An 11848-nucleotide genomic window follows, 5' to 3' on the forward strand; every position below is an offset into this window, starting at 1 on the left:
TTTAAATTTAAATAATAAAAAAATTGACAGCATTTTGAAATGGTAAATAGCCATTTTAATAAACAATTAATATGAAATAGAATGTGATACTTTTTTGACTCAAAGATTATAATATAGGTAAATTTGAGAGAAATAATTGACAATTAACTATTAAATAATTTTTCAATGATCATATTCTTGTCCAATTGTCAGAGTTCCTTTGTGGAAGCCAGATAGGCTTGTCCCAAGATAATATAAAATAATTTACATAAACATCATCTATTTTTTTGTATTTACATTCTAGACCTAAACTTTAATTTATATATATATATATATGCCACCTTACCCATGCATGAACTTTACCTATACATAAAAAATGATATTTTACCTTTTAAAAGTTAAATCAACAATATTTTTGGTGTGATAAAGAAAGATTTGAGTAATATAAATAATTTGGATGGCAGATATATAAATAAGTAAGAATTGAGGGCTATGCATGTAAATGCCTTAAAAATATATAAAAAAGAAAAAAATAATAAAAAAAAGACTAAAAAATTAAAACTTCGTAGTCTCTTCTGTTGATCAATTGGTCGCCTGCGCCATTGACCCCCATCCTTAAAGCGCCCGTCATTCGTGCATTTTTTCCCAAATCTCCATCTTTTCTTCCCTCGCTACCTCACCAACTCCAAAAAGGCGAGGCTTTTGATTCGGCTTCGGTGTTGCAGAAATGTCGGAGCTTGTAGCCGAATCATGGAACCGTTACCTTCGGCAGCTGCAGCTTCTTACCCTCATCCTCTCCGAACAAAGGTTCCTTCTTCTTCTTCTTCTCCCGGCTCACTGTTTCGTGTTTTCCTCTTGGATGAGTCTGAAGCTCTTGAGTTCCAATTGTTCTCTGTTCCCCTGCTTTGATATTAGGCAATTACATCTGGAATATTGGCTGGATGCAGCGACGCAGTTGCTCAGAAAATCTCCGGCATAAAGAAGCTGCAACTAAGGAGGCTGCTTCTGATCATGGTATGATATTCATTTTAATTTTCAGTGGTTGTACTTCAATTCTTTCAGTTTATTATTTACGGAAATTCCATTATTTGTTATAAGTCTAATGATGATTAGTTGGAGATTGGGATTGCTGAGAATATTTGTGTTTTTTATCTCAAAATTTTGGTCTTTTTTATATAAGGAGTAAGATTTGTTTCTTCTGCCATGGTGTTGGATTCAAAGCTTGCACCATAGCATAGCTGATATTGTGATTAAGAGATACTGAATATGAACCATGGTGTTTCTTGATTGGTTTCTGTGGTTCTTCTCACTGATATTATTTATTTCAAAGTCAACTCTAGAAGCCCCAAAACTACAGAACCCTAGAGATGTATTATGCATACTGAGTTTTTCGAATACATCAATTGTTAATGCTTAATTCATCCTTTCTGCTACAATTAGTACCCATTCCTTCCATCTGCTAACCGAAATCTTGCTGCTTCAGTTTCCCTCTCTTATTGGACTCTCTGCATGTTATCTACTAGTGGTATTAATGGAGCTCTAATAACTTAATCTGTTCATGTTGGTTATTCCATCATTCGTTCTTTTTCTGATATATTTACTTGTTGGAATTTCTTATTTCTGTATATTTTCTTCCATGAAAACTATAAATTAGACTAATGATCTTTATGTTGACAGTTTTACACAAATATGAAATGCACTAGAGGATAGATAACAGTTCCTCTTCATACTGCCAATCAATTTATTAATAGTTGGAGCATTTAGCTTTTCTATTGCTACTCTTCTATTTAGAATTAATCTCTTTGATTTATATGTTTGTTTTCTTAAGGAAAATCCTTGAAAGCTTTTGAAACCCTTTACGTTTACCCGGTCTTCCACGTGTCAATATCTTTCTCTGCTGTATAAAATCGCAGCAATTTCTTTATTATAAGTTCTAATTGACTGTTTATTATTTAGCTTTATGGTTTTGCCTATGGGGGTCCATTTGGGCACTTTCTGCATAAACTTATGGACCGTATTTTCAAGGGAAAGAAAGGGAACTCTACCATTGCTAAAAAGGTATGTTTTAATCTATCAATTATTTTGCTTTTATATCAGAATAGACTAAAGTTTGCAACCCCAAAATCAATATTTCATTTAATCAATAAATTTGAGTTATTTATTTGATTAATGTAAGCTTTTGTTTTCTAGGTGTTGCTGGAGCAGTTGACTGCTTCACCATGGAACAATATGATTTTCATGATATACTATGGTTTAGTGGTAGAAGGTAAAGAGGAGATTATTTGGTGTCCCTTAACACTACTTCATTAACCAACTGCCATCATTAAATTGCAAATTACTTGTTTTCATTTTTTTCTTAACTCATTCTGCATGGTTTATTTATCTAGAACCTTTTTATTAGGGCCATTTAAATACACCAATTAACTCTTATGTATTTACATATCCAACATGTAAACTTTTAATTTCACATTAAAAAAAAAATGCCACTATTTTAACTTTTAAAAAGTGAAATAGACTTTTTCATGCATAGTTAAGGCGTCATATATGTAAAAATTGAATTTTATGTGTTAGATATGTAAATACAAAAGAATTGAATGGTACATATGTAAATCTTCCTTCTTATTTTTTAGCAATTAATATGTCAGCTCAATTATTACCTTCTCGAATAGGGTGATCAGTTACTGAAATACTGCTGAAGATTTTCGAAGTTAGAATTTAGCGTAACTGTTCCGGCTGGTCGTTGCTTTTGATTCATTAATCCTTGAGAATTAGGTTATGTTTATCCCAATCTGACTTCTAGAAGAATATCACAAGTTTCCTCACACAAACATTATAATTTCATTTTATAGGTCACATATGTGTGGTGTTCATGTTCTCATCATCATTATTTGCTTTATTTCAACGATTATGGTCGATTTTATGTTCAGTGTTGTATGGGTTGTTAACCTGTTTATTATAATAGTTTTTTTGCACAATTTTTATTTTTGTTACCTTTGATCTACCTATCAACCTTCCTAATAATGTTGAATGATCGCAACATGGAAAAACTGTTCCATAATTCTAACAAGACTTTAAGATGTGATGTAAACTTAAGCCTAGCAATGAAGAGTTGTGCAATCTCAGGAAGGTGTTGTTTTGATTAAAAGTTTGGAGGCTCTAAAACCTAAGGATTTTGCAGGAGTGCTGTATTCTTGATTATAACCTAATGCAAGCTAAAATTACGTACTTTTACACGGGTAATACAACGGTCAAAATACAAGCAGAAGAACTCCTCGTAAAAATCAATATAACTCTGCAAATACAAATATATCTTTTTTGATAGTTGACTACTTGATCAAAATTTTGAACTTTTTAAAGATAGTAAGCACTAAAAATTTCTAATTCTTATTGATTCATTGCTCTTACACATTGAAATTCTTTTTACATCATTCTGGTGTATGTGGAATTAACTGGGATGATTACTTTTGATTGGTTTCTTACATAACTCTGGTTGTTAGTTCTGTGGATTTTCTACCTTTTTTGCGAATTACAAATTTAATATTTTAGCTGTTAGTGTTCTTCCAGTTCTATGATACTTATGATTTTATATAAAGGGTAAATATTTATTCAGATGAGTTGGAGTTGAGCTCTGTGCACTCTTAAGATCCTATTATTTCATGTTTTGATAATTTTTTGGTTTTTTGATAGTGTTTCCTCTCCAATGATCCTATTATTTCATGTTTGACAATTGAAAAGAAAAAAGAACAAAAAATTAAAATGAATCTACGGGGTAAAAAACTAACGATAACGAAAAAGATGATGGAACGAATCTCAAGGAGGTAAGGCCAAGGAGACTTGTATAATGAAGATAATGTGGGTTTTGTTTGACTGAGGCTAGATTTCAGCCTTTAAAACTCGCATCTGATACATGAATTTTGTACCATAGGACATCCTCAACCTGTTGGTGGCTTTTATTCATTTAATTAGGACTTGTTTAGGATTAGGAAAATCAGTATATGGTAACTTAAACTTAAGGAAGATTTACATATATACCGCTCAATTCCTATGTATTTGCATATCTATCACCGAAACTTCAATTTTTACATACATATCATCTTACTTTTGCATGAAAATGGTGTATTTCATTTTAAAAGTTAAAATGGTGGTATTTTTTATATGATATCAAATATTTGTCTGGTATTAAGTAAAAAGTTAAGCTTAAATGTTAGATATGTAAATACATAGGAATTGGTTGATGTGAGTAAATGTCCCTAAAACTTAAACACATGTTTTTATAATTGTTTTTAGTTATCCAATGATTGCAAATGCATTGTTGCAGGTAGGCCTTGGTTTTTAGTCAGGAATAAGATCAAAAATGATTATCCTACTGTCCAGTTGACCGCATGGAGGGTATCCTTCTACATTCTTATAATTTCTTTTTAACAAAAGCGTCGAAATGGTCCCTTGATTCTTTGCAGGATTTTAGTCCCAGATTCTATAAAAGTGCCAATTTAGTCCTCTGATTTCCTTAATAAGCGTTGACATTATACTTAATGATGACTCTTTCAGCGTATATTAAAAATGTTTGGCGATTAAATTGACGCTTTTATAGACTCTGGGACCAAAATGATCAGGGGACTTTTTTAATACTTTACACTTTTCTTTTTAACATGAAAATTGGTCTGCTTCCTAATTTTCTGGTTCTTTGCATGCAGTTTTGGCCGATAGTTTCATGGATTAATTACCGGTACATGCCTCTACAGCTTCGCGTTCTGTTCCATAGCTTCGTCGCCTCATGCTGGTCTGTTAATCATAACTTATATCTTCCTCATTATTTCAGGCATCCACCAAAATAAGCTTGTTATAGTTTCTATGACACTTGGAACAATATATGTGCTGCCAAAATCATCATCAAATGAATATTAATGTTGCTATTTACTTATTTATTCAAGTTGCACTTATTGTCTGTTAATATGTTATTATCAGGGCTGTGTTTCTGAATCTCAAAGCAAGATCAAATGCTGCTGCTGTTATTACTATTAAGGCGAGCTAAACTTCGAGAGTGGAAGAAAGAGGAGAGCTGCCATTTGGTTCTCAAGTATAAATATGAGCTGCCCATGCAAAATTTGTATGAGATGCATGTTTACACTTTTATTTGCAGTTTTTTAGTTTTATATTGCTTCATGTTTGGGCCAATTATGAATCTGTTAGTTAATTGCTGGTACTATTTCTATTGTTTTGTTTGTCGTATGGTTCTTCGGGTAATACAGTATGGGAAGCTCTTGATTGTTGTTAATTCTATTCACTTGTTTTGTGAATTTGAGAGTTTGTTTGAGGCAGCTGTAGTTTATTAAAAAATAATTGTGAAGCTGCTGAGTAATAATCTGATACTTAGAAAACTGTTATTATATATATATATATATATTATAATTTATTATATATATATATATAAGTCAGACCGCATTTAGAAAGCTGTCACCGTATTTAAAAAATTATTATTACACCTTTTTTTTTAAGTCAGATCGCATTTAGAAAGCTGTCACTGCATCTAACTGGAGTGGTGTGAAAATGCAGATTTCAGCGACAATTTTTTAAAAAATTTGTCAAATTATAGTTTGCCCAAACAGATAAAACTGTAGTGTGGTGCCGCACTGCCGCGCTAAACGGACTCTGAATCTTATAAATCTGAATATTTTTTTTTTAATTAGATTTCAAGTCTTTGTCCTTGCAGCGGCATGTGTATGGGGCTCGTTGGCCCCCCTTTATTAAATAAATAATCGTAAATTTACCTACATACCACACATGTATTATATATTTACATATCTAACATCCAAAGTTTGATATTTGCATTATAAATCTATCTGTGAAAAGGTGTATTTCAGTTGTAAAATGTTAGTAATTAATGGTGGTGCTTTTTATACGATGTTAAAGATCTAAAACCTATGGATGTAAGTTATGCAAGTTTAGGTGTTACAGATGTAAATACATAAGAATTGTGGTATGCATGTAAATGCTTGTAAATAATGTTTATTTTAGGCTCGTTGTCACGGATAAATAGTCTCACATCGGCTAGGTGTAGAGCCGAAAAACAGTATTTAAGTTCTGGGCTGCCCACCACCTCTAAGGGCTCTTTTGGGAGGTGACAAGTGAAATCAGAGCAGATTACTGCCTGTCAGGTGTGTGGACTCTCCATGGTCGAGTCGGACTCTCGGCGGAGCCGATCCGTGACGAGGGCGTCACGTGATTGGGTGGAGGAGAATGTCACAGACAAATAGTCTCACAATAGTCTAACATCGGCTAGGTGTAGGGCCGAACAGCAGTATTTACGTATTCGCGAGGGGGCCCCTCGGGGGAGCCGATCCGTGACGAGGGCGTCACGTGATTGGGTGGAGGAGAATGCCACGGTCAAATAGTCTCACATCGGCTAGGTGTAGGGCCGAAAAGCAGTATTTAAGTCCTGGGCTGCCCACCACCCCTAAGGGCTCTTTTGGGAGGTGACATCGTGCTGACCATAACCCAATCTCGGGCCTAATTTTTCTGTGTGCCGCGGAGGCTATTTTTGAGTTATTTTCATGTTATTTTCAATAATCTCGAAATAACTCAGAAATAACCCGAGGTCTTTATTTTTGAGTTATTTTTGGGTTATTTCGAGTTTATTTAAAATAACTTGAAAATAATTCAAGAATAACCTGCAAGGCGCGTAGAACTACGTCAGGAGTCCGGACAGAAAATGCGCAGGAAGCTACTAATAAAATATTGGGGACATTTACATATATACCATACAATTTTATATATTTATATATCTAACACCTTAACTTTCATATTTACATACATAATACTCAAATATTTGTCCTCACATAAAAATATCATTATAACTAACCTCTTAAAAATTGAAAAAAATTGAAGAGCATCTTTCCATGCATCATATAAGGTGACATATATGTAAAAATTGAAGTTCGGGCGCTAGATATGTAAATATATAGTAGTTTTGTAACAAAATATTTAAGGTTACGGGCACTCCACAAAAAATCTTATATATTTACATATCTAACATCCGAACTTCATGATCTAAGGTTCGATCATCCGTCCCGATTGAATTAAATTTGTGCCCATTTATAAATTTGAGAAAAATAATTTGATTATGTTTCAAAATATTTCTCATATAATTATCATTTGAAGCAAATGATTCAAGACAATTATATACATAGCACTTGAAATATTATTATTTATAAAACTAGCACCTGTATAATTCTTTTTAAAATATTGGACCGATGCATTTCTCATGTCATTTTAATATTTTGATTAAAATTTTGAAAAATTGGATTGAAAAGTGTGTTACATTTGTGCAATGTTTTGAGCCGAGCTTGAGCGAGCTCAAGCTTGGCTCGTGTTCGGCTCGTTCGAAATAGCTCGTGTTTGAAATCGGCTCGTGAACAATGTGTTCGTGTTCAGCTCGATTTAAATATTTGTGTTCGTGTTGGGCTTGTGTTCGGCTCAAAATTGGTCCGTTAAACTAAAATTGAGAAAAATAGATGTAAAGTGAGGGATTCGAACCTGAATCAAATATATACAAAAGAAGACATTGCCACATGAGGTGTTATGCTTTAAACTTAGACATAAATATATATAATATAGTATTATATAAATAATATATGTAATATATTGTTATATAAAAGGTTATATAAAAATGGGATGTCGATACTTCATAAAGCTCGTAGGGTCGCATCTAGGGGTGTAAACGAGCGAGCATGTTCGGCTCGTTTATATTTCGAGCTCAAAAAGTGTATTTGTTCGAGCCGAACACGAGCTGTTCACGAACAACGAGCCAAATTGACGGCCCTAGTTTTGAGCGCTATAACGTAATTATATAGGTACACATGTAAAACATACAGAACATTCCCGAATTTTAAAGAATTTGTGCAAATTGGGGGCAGGCAGATGGCTACTATTCTTTAAATTTTAAGACAACATTTTATATTTACAAAACATTATATGTAAATAGGTATTCTCGCACGGGGCTTTTTGCAATTTTGCGATTGTACCCTCTATATAATCAAGTCATGCAGCGCTGAGTACGTCTTACGTACGCAAATTTTTTCCCCGACGCGGAAGCTGACAGGAAAACTACCTTTCCTAATAAATGGATATGGCTGTCGGTGTAGCTATAGCTGTAAGCCACTTCCATTAAAAATAAAAAAATAAAAATCAAATTCATTTTTATTTGATTAATTTAATTTTTTTATTAAAACAATTTTTTATTGTCATTTTTTTAAAAACTTTTATAAAATTGGTCAAATTAAATATTAATTTATAACAATGTTTTCAAACATGAATTATCTTTTGTCTTCCAACACAAGAAGGATTGACAAAGTATTATATGAGGGATCAACTTTAAGCCCATTTTATTTTGTTTTAGGTGTGCCTTGACGTATGTTTTTCGCTGATGATATTCATCTTGTGGATAAGATTAGAGAGAGAGAGAGAGATCAGAAAAAAACTTGAATTGTGGAGATCTACTTTAAAGTCTAAAAGCTTTGTTTGAGTACATCTAAAATTGAGTGAAATGTAATTTTAGTAGTAGTAGATAGGGTTGTCAGAAAAGGACGATTGTGAATCACTCATATTCGACTCATTAAGTAGCTCGTGTTTAGATCTTTTCCTAAACTAATCAAATACGAATAAATTTTTTAAGGTCGAATTATAAACGAGTCAAACACGAATAACCTTTTGTTTTATCGTGTTCAGCTCGTTTTAGGTCGAAATAAAAAAAAATTATGTTTATTATTTATATAATAACATGTTATATATGTTTTATATCTAAGTTTAAATCACCACTGCTCAAGAAAAATAATTCAATATTTAGTCACTATTCTTAAAATGAAAAATAAACGAAAGAGCCACTATATAAAATAATATAAATTTTCAAAAAATATTTATCTTATTTTTGGTTGTATAAACATTTCATCTTCTATTGCTCACATATAATTAGATGACTAACTTGAAATGTTAATTTAAAATAAAATGAGTCACAACAGCCAGTGAATGCTCATACTTTTAAACTATAGTAACATTATAATAATAAAAAGAAACAATATACATACTTGTTTAACATAGAGTAAATCATATAAAAACATTTGATAGTTTTTACTGTCTATTTGATCATACAAGATAATTCTAAAAATTGTCTTACTATCTATTTTACATATCTATATCTTTTTTAATTTAAATACAATTGTCATGAGATTATTTAATTTAAATACAAAATAGTGGAAGAGGAATTTTAGAGCAGGTTATGTACTAAAAACCCAACAATAACTTCTAGTATTCGTAGATGCTATCTACCTTCTACCACCTCTCATCGGCCACTAGAAGAACATGCTTGTCGTTGTCAACCTTTTGTTTACATACATTGTATCCCAAATATGATTGTAATTTAAAAAACTTGTATTGAAGATCCGACAATAATTTCTAGCCTTAATAGCCGCTGATCACTAGTCATCGACCACTGCTATTTATGACCATCACAACCAGAATACGGTTATCGTTCCAAACATATGAGTATGACGACCTCTATGACAAACTAACACTATTGTAGTAACCAATGGTGGTCTATATGGCCTGCTAATAATATTCATTCACTAACTACAGCCTATGTGACCAACTAATACTATTATAACTTCCAATTATGGCATGTTTGACTAGCTAACAATATTACAATTACCAACTACGGCCTCTTTAGCTGACTTACAATATTACAACTTCCAACTACAATCTCTGCAGCTAATTGTTGCTATTATAGTCACCCACCATAACATTCATGAACAACTACATTTATTGTAGCTCAATTATGCTTATTATAGTTGAGTTACTATTGTACATCTGAAATTATTAACACTATAATTTTATTTGCTTTAATTTATGAGAAGATTTGATCTATATACTTACAATTACACATTGAATTATTTTGATTAGCTGAAAAACCGATTGACATAGTTGATAATCCATATTTGATTTTAAATATAAGTTGAAAATATATTCTCCTAAAAAATATAAATACACAATATGAACTGTCCAAAATAGCTCTAGAAGTCTTAAGGGTATGTCAAGAGCCCTTGCTCTACAAATATTACATTTATTATTTGCAAGATAGAACCTAAAGTATAGACCACCATTAGCTTGAAAAACATGATTAACATAGTTGAAATGTCCTTATTTTAGTTGCATATCAAACAAGTCATTTTAGACATCACATGAAGGGAGGATGTGAGTTTGCCTATTGGCATTGATCAATATAATGCTTCTAACTATATTTTTATACAATCTAATGAAGAAAAAATAAAAATAAAAAAAAAGAAATAACATTTGATAATGTTGATGTAAATTTAAAAAGCCTCCTAAAAGTAGGGTTTAGTAATTTTATAATTTATTATATGTGGCTCAATAATCACAATAGAATAAATAAGAGCACCTCATAAGTATATAACATTAGAAATATAGAAAAGAAGGGTTTTTAAGTGGGTCATCCTAGAACTCAAAATTTTTTTATTGTGGAGCAATGCAATATGAGAAACAGGGACAGAACAAGCTTTATTTTTAGAGCGAGTATTAAAATTATCAAATATTTATTTTTTTTATTTAATTATTGGGTCAACATACATATCGAGGGGGGTAATTTTTGACGAATTTCATACAAAAAATGAGCCAAAAAGCTTATTCAAATAATTTTATAGGAATCGAAAATATTTATTTCTGATGAGATTTTATCCCCAAATAAAAATCATTGAAGGTGCGTCAGAATGCTAAATTTTGTCAAATTTTGGGTGTTCTTCAAAATATTTTTTCAATAAAAAATTATTTTTTTTTTTCAACAGCGTAGTAGGAGATAATAATCCACCCTTAAGTACCATTATGAGTATACTAAATGAGTTTTCTTTTATATTGTACAACAAAAAGATGTCAACATTAATCTTAAATAGATCTAACGGTTCATAAGAGAAAAGTACGATGAAGCCAAAGCAAATGCAAGAAAATCGGGAAACCCACCCAACCGAACGAGCCGAGCCAACTAGGCCAAAACTGACTGAGCTGAAAGGTGGACAAGAAGATGACCGGATGATCCAAGTGTAAGCAGTCCAACCATAAATTAGACGAGAGCAACCAAGTCATCCGCGACAGGAAAGACGACTCAATGTGTGAGCCAATCCCACAATGGACCAAACCCGACAGAAGAGCCAGTTCACCAAAGTCTCTTTGACCACCAAATTGTGTGGTATGCAGGTAGTTTATCAACAAATTATTTTTAATCAACTTATCAAACAGATTATTCAATAAGTTGCAGCTACCCAAACAGACCCTAAGTAATTAAATTTCGAGTTCCAATTTGATATTAAATACTATTGACGACTTCTTCTAATGAGAACCGCTGCATGATCAGTATGCACTATCAAAAAGTTAATTAATTCATTAAGCGAATAATCCCGACAAAAGTGTGATTAATTATGTAATTAAATCTCACAGATTAACAAAGAAACAGATTAACAAAGAAAATATAGCTAATAGAGAAATTAAAATTCACAGTTTTTCTCTCGTAATCTTCCCTGCCTTCACTGCTGCTTCATGCGCTCACAATGCCACGTTTCACTTACCTGTGTTGCGATGTTCCTCCGGAGCAGTATAAGCTTCCTCAACTCTGCAGCCACCGAGCGAGCTGCGTGGGGTTGATGACTCCCGGGACGTGGGCCCCGTTACCGCCCTTCAGGAGAGCCGCCACGTCGGCATACACCTGGACCGGTTCAGGTTTCCGAACCGGTCTAACGGCCCGGGCCGGGTCCCACATTTGTCCGAACAGAGTCCCGCTTGACAGAAATACATAGGCAAGATAGACATCGCG

At 32.6% G+C, this 11848-nt stretch overlaps 1 pseudogene; it reads left to right on the forward strand.

Annotated features, from left to right (window-relative positions):
- The first annotated feature begins 555 nt into the window (after window positions 1-555).
- LOC110030119 lies at window positions 556-5254 on the forward strand (annotated as a pseudogene).
- The last annotated feature ends 6594 nt before the right edge of the window (window positions 5255-11848 follow it).

Source organism: Phalaenopsis equestris, unplaced genomic scaffold (genome assembly GCF_001263595.1).
Source record: "Phalaenopsis equestris unplaced genomic scaffold, ASM126359v1 Scaffold000002, whole genome shotgun sequence".
Lineage (NCBI taxonomy): Eukaryota > Viridiplantae > Streptophyta > Magnoliopsida > Asparagales > Orchidaceae > Phalaenopsis > Phalaenopsis equestris.